This window comes from Panthera onca, chromosome B3 (assembly GCF_046562875.1).
Source record: "Panthera onca isolate mPanOnc1 chromosome B3, mPanOnc1 haplotype 2, whole genome shotgun sequence".
In the NCBI taxonomy this organism is placed as follows: Eukaryota; Metazoa; Chordata; class Mammalia; order Carnivora; family Felidae; genus Panthera; species Panthera onca.
The window spans coordinates 57,227,250-57,244,839 of NC_138344.1; the positions used below are offsets into that span (position 1 = coordinate 57,227,250).

General features: G+C 40.7%; 1 pseudogene; it reads left to right on the forward strand.

Moving 5' to 3' along the window:
• The window catches only part of LOC132669658 (elongation factor 1-alpha 1-like), a 32,117-nt pseudogene extending 15,775 nt beyond the window's left edge, over positions 1-16,342 (forward strand).
• Positions 16,343-17,590: the final 1,248 nt, after the last annotated feature.

Here is a 17,590-nt window from a genome sequence, read left to right on the forward strand (position 1 = left end):
TTTTAATGTGTGCCACATGGGGTAAATCTGTTATAAAGGTTACTGCATTTAATTGTGCATTATAGATATTATTATGTTAATTTCACAGGTAAGGAGACTGAGTCTCAGAGAGGTTAAAAAATTTAGTGAAAGTTCCAAATTAGGAAAGAGATGGAGCTGCTTTCGAACCCAGGTCTAAGGACTCAAGAGCACAAAGTCTTAGCATTATACTATGTTGTTTCAAAACAAGAATTCAGTAGACCAAATTGAATGGAAATTTGGAGGAAAGAAACAGAAGCAGAATCCAAGAACAGGGTCTGAGTGGAAGGGTTATAGATGGAGTCCTAGAGCAATGAGAAAACATGAGATCATATCAGGGGCTGTCCCTGCCCTGAGTTAAAGACCAAATGAAATGGGCCTGTGACTACTAAGAAAATCTGCGTTGTCATCACCATTCTTTTATCCATGTAATACTCGATTCTAGATTCCTCACGAAGAATGCACAATACCCCTGCCCCAATTTTCAGATCTGTGTAACCCAGCAACTTGAACATACCACATAGTATAATTTAAGGCATTAATTTTCCAAATAGTGCTTTATTGATTCAATGACCAAAATAAGTTTCCAAAAGTGCTTAACACACTCCATGGGAATAATTTGTTATACTGGAATAAAGTAGACCTTTCTAAATCAGTGTGACTTACAGACATACATACTTTGCATTTTTATTACATGAGCCAAAAATGTCACATTACAGTTCACAGATGCTATTTACATAAACAAAGGGAATTGATGTCAATCAACTCCTGCTAATGTACAATAAGCACAGAATAGCAAGAGGACAATGGCCTATATTCAGTAGCCCCCAAGCCAGTTGTAAAGAGGCACCAACTAAAGTGATAGGAAGTGATATCACTTCCTGTCTGCACACTGTTCTGTTGTGCAGTTTCATTCATTTCCTGGGACCTCTCCTTGTAAGCTATGAGCCTTCTTTCTCCCGGCTACAATGCATCCTACACTTGATAACAAATTGCAGCTGTCCACTAGTTTATTACATCTTCTCAAAGACCAAAGCAAATCCATACTTGTGTAAATGTGCCTTTTTCTTGGTAGAAGTTGAAATTGGTTACACATAGGTAATCATAACATAGTGTCACCTCTACAGTCAGAAACTGTCATTAAGTATCTCCTTAGTCTGCTCCAAACTCAATAATCCCAATGAGTTCAGTGTTTCTCAATCAACCATCTAATCATTTTCATTTTTATTCTCATTTCCTCTGGACCCTATCCAAATTCTCTGTATCTCAAATAAATAATAGGAGTGAAATTAATCTCACCACAATAGCAGTTAAGACTAAAACCACATGGGGGGTTCCGGAAGATGGCGGCGTAGGAGGACGCGGGGCTCACAGCGCGTCCTGCCGATCACTTAGATTCCACCTACACCTGCCTAAAGAACCCAGAAAACCGCCAGAGGATTAGCAGAAGGGAGTCTCCGGAGTCAAGCGCAGACTAGAGGCCCACGGAAGAGGGTAGGAAGGGCGGCGAGGCGGTGCGCGCTCCACGGACTGGCGGGAGGGAGCCGGGGCGGAGGGACGGCTCACCGGCCAAGCAGAGCCCCCGAGTCTGGCTGGCAAAAGCGGAGGGGCCGGACAGACTGTGTTCCGACAGCAAGCGCGACTTAGCGTCTGGGAGGTCATAAGTTAACAGCTCTGCTCTGAAAGCGGGAAGGCTGGAGGACAAAGGGAGGGAGAGCTGCTGAGCCCCCGGACGGCAGAGCTCAGCTTGGCGGGGAACAAAGGCGCCAGCGCCATCTCCCCCGCCCATCCCCCAGCCAAAATCCCAAAGGGAACCAGTTCCTGCCAGGGAACTTGCTCGCTCCGCACAAACACCCAACTCTGTGCTTCTGCGGAGCCAAACCTCCAGCAGCGGATCTGACTCCCTCCCGCTGCCACAGGGCCCCTCCTGAAGTGGATCACCTAAGGAGAAGCGAGCTAAGCCTGCCCCTCCAGCCCCTGTGCACCTTGCCTACCCACCCCAGCTAATACGCCAGATCCCCAGCAACACAAGCCTGGCAGTGTGCAAGTAGCCCAGACGGGACACGCCACCCCACAGTGAATCCCGCCCCTAGGAGAGGGGAAGAGAAGGCACACACCAGTCTGACTGTGGCCCCAGCGGTGGGCTGGGGGCAGACATCGGGTCGGACTGCGGCCCCGCCCACTAACTCCAGTTATACACCACAGCACAGGGGAAGTGCACTGCAGGTCCTCACCACGCCAGGGACTCTCCAAAATGACCAAACGGAAGAATTCCCCTCAGAAGAATCTCCAGGAAATAACAACAGCTAATGAACTGATCAAAAAGGATTTAAATAATATAACAGAAAGTGAATTTAGAATAATAGTCATAAAATTAATCGCTGGGCTTGAAAACAGTATACAGGACAGCAGAGAATCTCTTGCCACAAAGATCGAGGGACTAAGGAACAGTCACGAGGAGTTGAAAAACGCTTTAAACGAATTGCAAAACAAAATGGAATCCACGATGGCTCGGCTTGAAGAGGCAGAGGAGAGAATAGGTGAACTAGAAGATAAAGTTATGGAGAAAGAGGAAGCTGAAAGAAAGAGAGATAAAAAATCCAGGAGTATGAGGGGAAAATTAGAGAACTAAGTGATACACTAAAAAAAAATAATATACGCATAATTGGTATCCCAGAGGAGGAAGAGAGAGGGAAGGGTGCTGAAGGGGTACTTGAACAAATTATAGCTGAGAACTTCCCTGAACTGGGGAAGGAAAAAGGCATTGAAATCCAAGAGGCACAGAGAACTCCCTTCAGACGTAACTTGAATCGATCTTCTGCACGACATATCATAGTGAAACTGGCAAAATACAAGGATAAAGAGAAAATTCTGAAAGCAGCAAGGGATAAACATGCCCTCACATATAAAGGGAGACCTATAAGACTCGTGACTGATCTCTCCTTTGAAACTTGGCAGGCCAGAAAGGCTTGGCACGATATCTACAGTGTGCTAAACAGAAAAAATATGCAGCCGAGAATCCTTTATCCAGCAAGTCTGTCATTTAGAATAGAAGGAGAGATAAAGGTCTTCCCAAACAAACAAAAACTGAAGGAATTTGTCACCACGAAACCAGCCCTACAAGAGATCCTAAGGGGGATCCTGTGAGACAAAGTACCAGAGACATCACTACAAGCATAAAACATACAGACATCACAATGACTCTAAACCCATATCTTTCTATAATAACACTGAATGTAAATGGATTAAATGCGCCAACCAAAAGACATAGGGTATCAGAATGGATAAAAAAACAAGACCCATCTATTTGCTGTCTACAAGAGACTCATTTTAGATCTGAGGACACCTTTAGATTGAGAGTGAGGGGATGGAGAACTATTTATCATGCTCCTGGAAGCCAAAAGAAAGCTGGAGTAGCCATACTTATATCAGACAAACTAGACTTTAAATTAAAGGCTGTAACAAGAGATGAAGAAGGGCATTATATAATAATCACAGGGTCTATCCACCAGGAAGAGCTAACTATTATAAATGTCTATGCGCCAAATACCCGAGCCCCCAGATATATAAAACAATTACTCATAAACATAAGTAACCTTATTGACAAGAATGTGGTCATTGCAGGGGACTTTAACACCCCACTTACAGAAATGGATAGATCATCTAGACACACAGTCAATAAAGAAACAAGGGCCCTGAATGATACATTGGATCAGATGGACTTGACAGATATATTTAGAACTCTGCATCCCAAAGCAACAGAATATACTTTCTTCTCGAGTGCACATGGAACATTCTCCAAGATAGATCATATACTGGGTCACAAAACAGCCCTTCATAAGTTTACAAGAATTGAAATTATACCATGCATACTTTCAGACCACAATGCTATGAAGCTTGAAATCAACCACAGGAAAAAGTCTGGAAAACCTCCAAAAGCATGGAGGTTAAAGAACACCCTACTAACGAATGAGTGGGTCAACCAGGCAATTAGAGAAGAAATTAAAACATATATGGAAACAAACGAAAATGAAAATACAACAATCCGAACGCTTTGGGATGCAGCGAAGGCAGTCCTGAGAGGAAAATACATTGCAATCCAGGCCTATCTCAAGAAACAAGAAAAATCCCAAATACAAAATCTAACAGCACACCTAAAGGAAATAGAAGCAGAACAGCAAAGGCAGCCTAAACCCAGCAGAAGAAGAGAAATAATAAAGATCAGAGCAGAAATAAACAATATAGAATCTAAAAAAACTGTAGAGCAGATCAATGAAACCAAGAGTTGGTTTTTTGAAAAAATAAACAAAATTGACAAACCTCTAGCCAGGCTTCTCAAAAAGAAAAGGGAGATGACCCAAATAGATAAAATCATGAATGAAAATGGAATGATTACAACCAATCCCTCAGAGATACAAACAATTATCAGGGAATACTATGAAAAATTATATGCCAGCAAATTGGACAACCTGGAAGAAATGGACAAATTTCTAAACACCCACACTCTTCCAAAACTCAATCAGGAGGAAATAGAAAGCTTGAACAGACCCATAACCAGCGAAGAAATTGAATCGGTTATCAAAAATCTCCCAACAAATAAGAGTCCAGGACCAGATGGCTTCCCAGGGGAGTTCTACCAGACATTTAAAGCAGAGATAATACCTATCCTTCTCAAGCTATTCCAAGAAATAGAAAGGGAAGGAAAACTTCCAGACTCATTCTATGAAGCCAGTATTACTTTGATTCCTAAACCAGGCAGAGACCCAGTAAAAAAAGAGAACTACAGGCCAATATCCCTGATGAATATGGATGCAAAAATTCTTAATAAGATACTAGCAAATCGAATTCAACAGCATATAAAAAGAATTATTCACCATGATCAAGTGGGATTCATTCCTGGGATGCAGGGCTGGTTCAACATTCGCAAATCGATCAACGTGATACATCACATTAACAAAAAAAAAGAGAAGAACCATATGATCCTGTCAATCGATGCAGAAAAGGCCTTTGACAAAATCCAGCACCCTTTCTTAATAAAAACCCTTGAGAAAGTCGGGATAGAAGGAACATACTTAAAGATCATAAAGGCCATTTATGAAAAGCCCACAGCTAACATCATCCTCAACGGGGAAAAACTGAGAGCTTTTTCCCTGAGATCAGGAACACGACAGGGATGCCCACTGTCACCGCTGCTGTTTAATATAGTGCTGGAAGTTCTAGCATCAGCAATCAGACAACAAAAGGAAATCAAAGGCATCAAAATTGGCAAAGATGAAGTCAAGCTTTCGCTTTTTGCAGATGACATGATATTATACATGGAAAATCCGATAGACTCCACCAAAAGTCTGCTAGAACTGATACATGAATTCAGCAAAGTTGCAGGATACAAAATCAACGTGCAGAAATCAGTTGCATTCTTATACACTAACAATGAAGCAACAGAAAGACAAATGAAGAAACTGATCCCATTCACAATTGCACCAAGAAGCATAAAATACCTAGGAATAAATCTAACCAAAGATGTAAAAGATCTGTATGCTGAAAACTATAGAAAGCTTATGCAGGTAATTGAAGAAGATATAAAGAAATGGAAAGACATTCCCTGCTCATGGATTGGAAGAATAAATATTGTCAAAATGTCAATACTACCCAAAGCTATCTACACATTCAATGCAATCCCAATCAAAATTGCACCAGCATTCTTCTCGAAACTAGAACAAGCAATCCTAAAATTCATATGGAACCACAAAAGGCCCCGAATAGCCAAAGTAATTTTGAAGAAGAAGACCAAAGCAGGAGGCATCACAATCCCAGACTTTAGCCTCTACTACAAAGCTGTCATCATCAAGACAGCATGGTATTGGCATAAAAACAGACACATAGACCAATGGAATAGAATAGAAACCCCAGAACTAGACCCACAAACGTATGGCCAACTCATCTTTGACAAAGCAGGAAAGAACATCCAATGGAAAAAAGACAGTCTCTTTAACAAATGGTGCTGGGAGAACTGGACAGCAACATGCAGAAGGTTGAAACTAGACCACTTTCTCACACCATTCACAAAAATAAACTCAAAATGGATAAAGGACCTGAATGTGAGACAGGAAACCATCAAAACCTTAGAGGAGAAAGCAGGAAAAGACCTCTCTGACCTCAGCCGTAGCAATCTCTTACTCGGCACATCCCCAAAGGCAAGGGAATTAAAAGCAAAAGTGAATTACTGGGACCTTATGAAGATAAAAAGCTTCTGCACAGCAAAGGAAACAACCAACAAAACTAAAAGGCAACCAACGGAATGGGAAAAGATATTTGCAAATGACACATCGGACAAAGGGCTAGTATCCAAAATCTATAAAGAGCTCATCAAACTCCACACCCGAAAAACAAATAACCCAGTGAAGAAATGGGCAGAAAACATGAATAGACACTTCTCTAAAGAAGACATCCGGATGGCCAACAGGCACATGAAAAGATGTTCAACGTCGCTCCTTATCAGGGAAATACAAATCAAAACCACACTCAGATACCACCTCACGCCAGTCAGAGTGGCCAAAATGAAGAAATCAGGAGACTATAGATGCTGGAGAGGATGTGGAGAAACAGGAACCCTCTTGCACTGTTGGTGGGAATGCAAATTGGTGCAGCCGCTCTGGAAAGCAGTGTGGAGGTTCCTCAGAAAATTAAAAATAGACCTACCCTATGACCCAGCAATAGCACTGCTAGGGATTTATCCAAGGGATACAGGAGTACTGATGCATAGGGGCACCTGTACCCCAATGTTTATAGCGGCACTCTCAACAATAGCCAAATTATGGAAAGAGCCTAAATGTCCATCAACTGATGAATGGATAAAGAAATTGTGGTTTATATACACAATGGAATACTACGTGGCAATGAGAAAAAATGAAATATGGCCTTTTGTAGCAACATGGATGGAACTGGAGAGTGTGATGCTAAGTGAAATAAGCCATACAGAGAAAGACAGATACCATATGGTTTCACTCTTATGTGGATCCTGAGAAACATAACAGAAACCCATGGGGGAGGGGAAGGAAAAAAAAAAAAAAAAAAAAAAAAAAAGAGGTTAGAGTGGGAGAGAGCCAAAGCATTAGAGACTGTTAAAAACTGAGAACAAACTGAGGGTTGATGGGGGGTGGGAGGGAGGGCAGGGTGGGTGATGGGTATTGAGGAGGGCACCTTTTGGGATGAGCACTGGGTGTTGTATGGAAACCAATTTGACAGTAAATTTCATATATTAAAAAAAAAAAAAAAAAGACTAAAACCACATGAACTATATTGGGAGAACCACTTCATATTTTCAATGCTTGCTTTTTAGAGCTTGATTTGAAATAGTGAGCACATGTTATTAACTTCGTCACCTCATAATCTAAGGCCTTATCAAGCTATGTTTATAGAATCTGACTTAATAACACTAGCTCATATTCAAGTTCTACTAACTGCCCCAAAACACTGAGTGAATTATACTGAACATTATCAATTAAAATATTAGGCTTAATAATCTATCCAATTGCTAATGAAATTTTAATTTTAATTACTATCTATAGGATCCTAGTCTAAGTTGTACTGTCCACATTGAAGTATGTGTGTGTGTATAAGAAAAAATTTCTAAGACTAGCTAATCATAGAGTCATGAAATCTTAGAGGCAGAAGAACATTATGTTAGATTCTGTTCCTCCAGAGGCACCAGACTAGTTAAATCTTGATTTCCAGAAAAGGACAAGTAGATTCTGTGGTCTTATAGTATACATTCCATCTCATCTTCAAGAATGTGGATTCTAATGAGCTTGACATCGATACTATAATAAGGAAATAATAAAAAATACAGTCAAAGATTATTCCAAAGATGCATCAAAGATATTCATCATGGAATTGAAGACAGAGGAAATAATTATGAATTATAAATTATAATTATGTAATTATAAATTATAAATTCCCTAAATAAAATTGCCAAAACTAAGTGTATGATTAAATGCTTCTACTGGAGTCAGCCATTTTTAACTTAATTAACAAAAGGAAATAAATCCTCCATATATAATTTTAGTGTATTTTTTTCTGCCATGAGTTTGCTGCTAGAACACAGGTGCCATGAAAACTACTGCTAAATCTAAGCCAAATAGGGAAAGAAAAAACTCATATTAACATCAGCATCATTAGACATGTGATCCAGGCAAGTCCATGACTACTGGCCATCTGATCTACAAATGTGGGGAGACTGACAAAAAGAACATTGAAGAATTTGAGAAGGAGGCTGCTGACATGGGAGAGGGCTCCTTCAAGCATGCCTGGGTCTTGGATAAACTGAAAGCTGAATGTGAGCAAGGGATCACCATTGATATCTCCATGTGGAAATTTGAGACAGTATTATGTTTCTATCATTGATGCCTCAGGATATAGGGACTTTATCAAAAACATGATTAGAGGCACATCTCAGTCTGTGCCTAAAATTTTCAGGCCCGATTGCTGCTGCTGGTATTGGTGAACTTGAAGCAAGTATATCCAAAAATGGGCAGGCCCGTAAGCATGCCCTTCTGGCTTACACACTAGCTATGAAACAACTAATTGTTGGTGTTAACAAAATGGATTCCACTGAACCACCCTTCAGCCAGAGAGGTATGGAGGAAATCATTAAGGAAGTCAGTATGTACATTAAGAAAGCTGGTTGCAACCCGGACCCGGCAGTATTTGTGTCAATTTCTGGTTGGTATGGTGACAACATGCTGAAACCAAGTACAAACATGCCTTGGTTCAAGGGATGAAAAGTCATCAGTAAGATGGCATTGCCTGTGGGACAATAGTGCTTGAAGCTCTGGATTGCATTCTGTCACCAAGTCATCCAGCTGACAAGCCTTGGGTTTGTTCTAGGATGTCCACCAAATTGGTGGTGTTGATACTATCCCTGTGAGACTGTGTTTTCAAACATGGCATTGAGGTCATTTTTGTTACCATCAGTGTTACAACTGAAGAAAAGTCCGTTGAAATGTTCCATGAAGGAGGAGTGAAGCTCTTCTTCAGGACTGTGTGGACTTCGATGTCAAGAATGTGTCTGTCAAAGATGCTCATCATTGCAATTTGGATGGTGATAGCAAAAATGACCCACCAATGAACTAGCCGGTTTCACTGCTCAGGTGATTACCTTGAACCACCCACACCAAATCAGTGCTAGCAATGAACCTGTGCTGGAGTGTTGGTCATGTACCTCACATTGTTTGCAAAGTTTACTGAGCTGAAGAAGATTGATCACCATTCTGGTAAGAAGCTGGAAGATGGCCTCAGATTTTTGAAATCTGGTGATGCTGTCATGATTGATACACTTCTTAGAAAGCTTGTATGTTGAGAGCTTCTCTATCTCCTCTGGGTCATTTGGCTGATTTTTTTAAGTGTTTATGTAATTTTGAGAGACAGAGAGAGACAGAGCACAAGCCAGGGAGGGGGAGAGAGAGAGAAGGATATGTAGAATCCAAAGCAGGCTCCAGGCTTTGAGCTGTCAGCACAGAGCCTGACATGGGGCTCAAACCCATGAACCACGAGATCATAACCCAAGCCGAAGTCAGACACTTAACCAACTGAGCTACCCAGGTGCTCCTAGCTAATTGTTATTTCCAACAGACCGTTGCTGTGGGTGTGTCATCAAATCAGTGGACAAGAAGGTTGTTGGGACAGGTAAGATACCCAAGTCTTCTGATAAAAAACTCAGTAGGCTAAATGAATATTATCCCCAATACTTGCCACCCAGTCTTAATCAGTGGTGGAAGGTCTAGAACTGCTTGTCTCCATTGGCCAATTAAGTTTAATGGTAAAGTCTGGTTAATGATAATAACGCAATGTAAAACTTTCAGGGAGAAAAGAGGATGTTTTGTGGATCATTTGTTGTTGTTGTTGTTGTTGTTGTTGTTTTCCTGTGGCAAATTTACATTACTAGTTTTTAAAATCAGTACTTTTTAATGGAAACAATTTGACCAAAAAATCTGTCACAGAATTTTAAGACCTATTAAAATAAAGCTGAATGAGAAAAAATTCTGGGTAAAAAGTAAAATACAAACTATAGATATAAGATCAGTCCCCCAAATCAAAAGAAAATGAAGATAAGTAGATACTGTATAAATATATACACATATAGAAATGTAGAAAAATGATTGAAGGTAATTGATAGCAGTAATTATCTCTTGATAGTTAAAGATGATTTTTGTTTCTTCTTTTTCCTAAATTTCCCTGTTTTCATGTGTGTGTGTGTGTATGTGTGTGTGTGTGTGTGTGGTCTTTTTACTTTTTATTTTATTTGTTTGTTTTTTAATTTATTTTTTATCTGAGTATAGTTGACACACAGTGTTACATAAATTTCAGGTGTATAATTTAGTGATTTGACAAGTTTATGTATTATGCTATGTTCAGCACAAGTGTGGCTACTGGCTGTCCTGTTACATCACTATTAAAAAATTACTGACTTGGGGCGCCTGGGTGGCGCAGTCGGTTAAGCGTCCGACTTCAGCCAGGTCACGATCTCGCGGTCCGTGAGTTCGAGCCCCGCGTCAGGCTCCGGGCTGATGGCTCGGAGCCTGGAGCCTGTTTCCGATTCTGTGTCTCCCTCTCTCTCTGCCCCTCCCCCGTTCATGCTCTGTCTCTCTCTGTCCCCAAAAAATAAATAAAAAACGTTGAAAAAAAATAAAAATAAAAAAAATAAAAAAAAAAATTACTGACTTTATTATTTATGCTGTGCCTTTTATTCCCATGACATTCATTCCATAACTGGAAGCCTGTATCTTCCATGCCCCTTCACTCGTTCGGCCCAACCCTAACCCTTTCCCTTCTGGCAATCATCGGTTTGTTCTCTGTGTTTATAGGTCTGATTCTGCTTTTTGTTGGTTTATTCATTTGTTGTTGTTTTTTAAATTCCACTGCCTCTGAATTACTTCTCTAATTTGAAATTAAACTACTTTTATTCTAAAATTTTGTAAATACACAAAATTAATCATTAGTCTTCTTTTTGCATTCCTTAGCCTGATTGCTCAAAAACCAAGGCATTTAATTTCATAGCTAATCTGAATCACTAACTAAAAAAACATAAACAAAAGCACCCTCTACTCCCACAATTGTTATTTCTCCATGGATGACATCAAGCTAATATCTGAACCACAAAAAGATCTATGGAAATCTTGGAAATATGAGGAAGGTGAGTTGGTTCAGGGATGGAAGAGTCTAGACCTAAGACAGAAAGCCCAAGGAAACTTCTGCACAATTCTAATTTGGTTAAAATAAAGGGTACATAAAAATCACAGGGATTACAGTGGAGAAACCTTAAAAACACTATCCAAGCCAGTTGATAAAGATTAACATAATAGTAATAAGTCATGTTGAGGGGTGCCTGGGTGGCTCAGTCAGTTAAGCATCTGGACTCTTAGTTTCAGCTCAGGTCATGATCTCATGGTTCGTGAGTTCGAGCCCCACATCAGACTCTGCTGACAGCACGGAGTCTGCTTGGGATTCTCTCTCTTTTTTTCTGCCCCTTCCCCACTCACTCTCAATCTCTCTCAAAATAAATAAATAAATAACTTTTTAAAATAGTAATAAGTGATGTTGATAGAACATAATCTTGATATAATGTGATGAAAGTGGTACCATATGTCTTGGTCTTCTTCCCCCAAACCCATAACCTCAGTCTAATTATGAGGAAAACATACAAATCCCAGCTGAGGGACATTCTTCAAAATACCTGACTAGTACTCCTCAAAACCTTCAAACCCATCAAAAACAAGACAAGGCAACATGATAGCTAAATGTAATGTTGTATTCTGTATGGGATCCTAGAACACTAAAAAAGGATAGTAAGTAAGTAAATAAGTAAATAAAAATAAATAATAAATTTGAATATACATGGAATTTAGTCAATAATGTATCGATGTTGGTTCATTAGCTATTTCATAGGTACCATAATGTAAGATGTTTATAGTAGAGAAAACTGGGAGTGGGATATATCTGAAATCTCTATACTATATTTATGACTTTTATGTAAATCTAAATCTATTCTAAAATGGGAAGTTGATTTAAAAACTGTACACACATACAAAGGAACCTTGTATGCACAATGTATCCCCACAGTGCCGACACCACTGACACCCTTTCCCAAATACGAGCTCTTGAAACAAGGATATTGGTTACAACTACTTAAACCATGTTTTTTCTCCAATGTCCATGAAATTGAAAGAGAAGGAGACCGACCTAAGGTCTGGGGCCCAGCTAACTGAACAGTAAGAAAACAAAAGTTTATGTTAAGATGCCCTTTCCCACTCCCAGCAATCATTGAAGAATTTAATCTTATTTTGAGAGAAAGACTCATGGTAGTGGGATGAAACTGAAAAAGAGAAAGAAAAATGAACACAGGATAGCAGCCAAAGCACTAACGACAGCATACAGAAATCTCATAGAACCTATAGGCATCTTCAATTATGAAATTACCTAAAAACATCTTTGCTTGAAGCTTGAAAGTCAAAACTGGGAGGACTTATCAAAGAAGATGATACAGAAGACCTATATTTTGAAGGTTGTTCCGAGAATTAGATGAGAAAAACACATGTGAACACCCTTTGAAAATCACCACACAAATAGCAGTTCTTAAATTTCCTCAGGTGTGGAGCACCTGAAAGTCATAGTGCTCCTTGGAGACCACGATGAATACTAATGTGTTGAATTGCATTAAAGGAACCATTTTAATGGCAGAAACTATAACAATGTAATGCAGAATGAGGTCACAGCTATAAGTACATGCAACACACGCAAACACACACACACACACACACACACACACACACACAAACTGTTAGACTCAGCTTCATTGTTGCTTAACGATTTCTTGCACTAATATTCATTTGGTATGTTGTTCTTTCTTTTTCCTCCATCTACCGGTTAATTGTATGTCTTCCATACTGAACTATAAGCCAGCACATATGTCTTGTGAATTATTATATATCATAGAGTTTGGCACATAATAGGCACTCATTTATTCAAATATTTCTGGAGCACTTGCTAGAAGTTGTGAAATACAGTTAAAGACCAAGATTGCTGTTCTTGTGGTACTGACATGCTAATGCTAACAGGTTAAATGCTAGGAGGTGAGAAATGTGATGGGGAAAAGTAGAGCAGGGCAAGAGGGGATGGGAGTTGGTAAGGGAAACAGCAGTATTAAGCAGGTTGGTTGCACTGAGAAGATGAGCTGTGAGCAAAAACTTGAATGAAGTAATGGTTGCAGCCAAGCAGATAGTTGGTGGCAAAGCATCCAAGGCAGAAAAACGGGCATGGCTTCCAGGCCCCTCTACCTGGCATATTCAAAAAGCAGCCAGAAGGCCAGAGGGCCTGGAGCAGCGTGAATTAGAGGAAGAGGGGTAGGCACAGTCAGGAGGGGCCCAGCCACGTGGGGCCTCATAGGACATTATAGAGACTTGGGCTTTACCCTGCAGTGAAATGGGGAACCACTGCGAGTTTTTAACAAGAGCCACATCATCTGACCTACATTTTCTTTCTTTTTTTTTTTTTTTTTTAAATTTTTTTTTCAACGTTTTTTATTTATTTTTGGGACAGAGAGAGACAGAGCATGAACGGGGGAGGGGCAGAGAGAGAGGGAGACACAGAATCGGAAACAGGCTCCAGGCTCCGAGCCATCAGCCCAGAGCCTGACGCGGGGCTCGAACTCACAGACCGCGAGATCGTGACCTGGCTGAAGTCGGACGCTTAACCGACTGCGCCACCCAGGCGCCCCTGACCTACATTTTCAAAGGCTCACTCTGGCTGCTGTGTGGTGAATAGACTACATAGCAGCAAAGACAGAAGCAAACAGACCTATTAGGAGGTGATTACCATGATCTTTGGTGGCTCAGACCACAGTAGTAGGTGTGGCCATGAGGAAAATCAGTTGAATGCTGGATATATCAAAGTAGAATCAGTAGGATTTCATAATGGAGTCAACAAATAATTTAAATAGAAAAATACTGCCCGATATTCATTAAGGCAAATATCATCAAGTGCCAAAGTCTTAATGAACATTTATGGACAAAAAAGCTTAAAATAAAATAAAACCATATCTACTATATTAACGTTATGAGCATTACATTTCTATTATTTTGACAATGACTAATTATTATAAGTCTTTAGCCTTAGAATATTAGCACCCAGCTTGCAGACTCCAAGAGCTTTTTAGGCACAGAGTTAGAGAGCCACTAAGCTGCACACAAGTGAGGACTAGTGATGTTGATAGTGAACTTCCTTTTCCCGGGTGCCCTGAGAGGTATCTGATCTGTTAAAAAGAATGTCGTCATCTGATTTCAACCTGATGTTGGGGAGTCCATCTGGAGCCAGGCAGGTGGAAAGGCTCAGTGCTGAATCCTGGATATGGCTCTCCTTACCAATCGATACCACTTTCTGGTGCTCATTATTTTCATAAAGATATTAGCAAAGCAACAGTAAAAATTAAAGTGCTCCATAATCCTCAGCACCCACCATTAATTTCTGAAATATTATCGCACGTTAGCTTTTACTGTTACTTTACAAAAGCACTTACTGAAAGGCAGGGGAAGCCAAAAAAAAAAAAAAATCTGCTGCTGGTAGTAAAGGGGCAGGTGATTGCCTCTTTGCAGATTGTGGCAATCCCTTTCCCAAAGCAATAGGGGGCACAGAGATCTTTCGTGTCTCCCTTTTTCTGAACGTGGCAAAAAAACTGGTAGATATCTTCTAGAGTATGCGAGGGACAGAAGGACAGAACATGTCCCTCCAAGATCAAGAAATGGGTAAGATGTGCCTCTTGTGATGTCTTTCTTCTCTCTGCTTTCACTGGCCTCCCAGGGATCCAAGCCTACCCGCAGAAAATTAACTGAGATTCGCTGTACACATTTCTTGTGCCCTCTGTTGAGGGAGTGCCCATTATAGGCTTCTGTTGTAGAATGGTACTTTGCCCACCTCTCAGCTATCAGGTGGGGGGCATTATTTTACTTATTATTCAGGAGATATAGGAAGATACAGGAGATACAGGAAGCGTACTTCCTCAGGAGAGAGGGGGAGCCTTTTGGCATCTGGGGGTCTGTCCGTTTTCCCCCCAAGTCACCTACCTAACGGCAGCAGCCGCCTCCTCTAATTCCGTGCCTGATTCCAGGTCATGCTGAGAATGTAAGGCCCCGATTTTTCTCCTCACAAAATTGTATCGCTCTATGTAAACTCTTCCTCACAGCGCCTTTCTGGAGACAAACGAAATAATGTCATCTGTTCAATACAAGCCTGTCCCCCCCCCACAACTCAATGAAAGATGCTGTGTGTTATGGACCAAGCCTTCTCTTCAGCTGAATTCGGAAACCGCAGCTCACAGCGCTTCCTATGTTTATTCACGGTGCTATCACATGGGAAAGTAGAGGCCTGGGCATTTGCATTTCTCCTGTGGCTCCCCTCTCCTGGCCAAGAAATGCATGAAGAAGGGTCTTCACTGGCCCAGAGCCCCTGATAGGATTCCATTCATGCCCACCCCTCACTGACAGAGAAAGCCCCGCGCAAGAAGGCTCGGCTCTCATAAAGAGTTCTGCCAGATTCAGGAAGACGCGGCTTTTTGTTCGGCACCATAGGACCCTGTGTGACACTCCACGGCCTGGGCTAGGGACTGTCACAGCAGCCTTTCACAATTCAAAGAGGAAAGGAAAATAGCCTGCCTTTGAGCGTCAGAGATGTGGGAGAGGCAGGAATCAAATCATGAATAAATAAATAAAAACACCAACAGCTGTGATATTTAAAACAGACAATCACTGTAACAGCAAATGACAGCCCTGCAGCCTGCAGAATCTGCTAATAAACTGTCTGCTGCGACTGTTATTAAAGATAAACTTATGAGCCATGATTATTCAACCATTAAACCTAAGTGGAAATCAAAGAAAGAACTGTGTCAGATGATGTATTTGGTGCTGCGTGGCTCAGGAAAATTACTCATCAAATTTGAAGCCTGACGTCTCTGTCCTCTAAGGATTGGTCCCTTGAAATTTTGGCATGATTTATGCAGAAGCTTTCCCCCCCCCGCTTTTTCCTTTAATTATAATTTTAGCTTGCTAATGTGTGACTTTTTTGTTTTCAATAAATTGCTGTGATAAACACATCTCATCTCATTATCCGTAAAATAATGGGAATGCCGTTCGATTCAGCAGGGGCACAGCTACTAGAAGGCAAGAATAGAAGACCTTCCTCAGAGCCACCTGCCGACCTGAGCACCTTCAGTGCTCGCCGAGATGTTGAAAAAGCTACCAAGAAGTCTGGATGGTGGGTAGCTTTGTCGATGTATTAGCTAATTTAACCTAACAAGAATCCAGCAGAAGTCAGCCAATTCCCATTTCATTTGGATCTCAATCACTGCTGGGGCTATTACAGTCCATGACACGGTTAATAGGAAGAGTGGCTTATTATGGCAGAAACAACATTACAGAATAAGATTATTATATGAGTGTGCCATTTTGAAGACATAAAAGGATGGCCCAGATTGAAAATAATCTTCGGTTAATGTCCTATATTATTATTATATACAGGATGCAGCAGAGCATAACAGTAGAATCAGAGCTATTCAATCTGGTAGGATTTTCAAGGGTTGCCTTTCAAATCTCTGTTTGATATTAATATTTCCAAAGAGCTTTGAAGGAGGAATTTGAAATAATCTTCAATAATCAGAGTAATAGTAATTTTTCTTTTTAAATGAGAAACACAACACTAGCTGCTAAATTTGTACAACCTAGAGACGAACAAAATTTTGTGACGGGTTAAGGGGATAAAAAGACAAAAAAAGTTTCACCTTTTTTATATCCTGCAGTTTTTTTTTTGTTCTGCTTTTGACCTTTCCACCTCAACCACCTGGGTGTCTCCATTTGATGCCCTCCTTCCTCAGAGAGACTTGCTGTGCCTGGGGGTCCCCCTCCTTTGTGCTCTTACATCTGAAATAAATGTGTCTGCTGGGCACATATTACATACCCAACAGATGTTGAAAAATAAATGAATAAATGCCCTAACCACTTAGATACAGGCCTTATTCTCAAACTATTCCAGATTAAGGCATCAACTGGGAAAATAAATAAACATGGTGTTTAGAGCACAAGTGAAATAGAAGTCAGGGGCCAAATACCAGCTGCATCCAAGGACCATGAGGATGAAACAAGCCCACATAAAGCATGGACTGGGGATTCAACATGGTGGTGATGGAACTACAGGGTGACAATCACATGAGTGACATTTACCCTGAATTCCCAGACGCCTTCAGGAAATGTAAGACAGTGATTCTCATACATGGCTGGACTTTAGAATCACCTGGAAGGTTTTTTTTCTCCCTTTCAATTCATATTCCCAGATCATCTCCCCAACCAGATCAATAAAAATATCCAAGAGATGGAACCCATGAATCTTTTTTTGATAATGACCAAACGGGCGACTGAACCTCCACCTGAACTTCACCTACTCTGTGAGCCACCTCGTGATAGCAGTGAGGTCCCTTGAAGTAACTTTGCCGGCATGATTTCAGCAAAACCACACTTAATCTAAACATCTACCC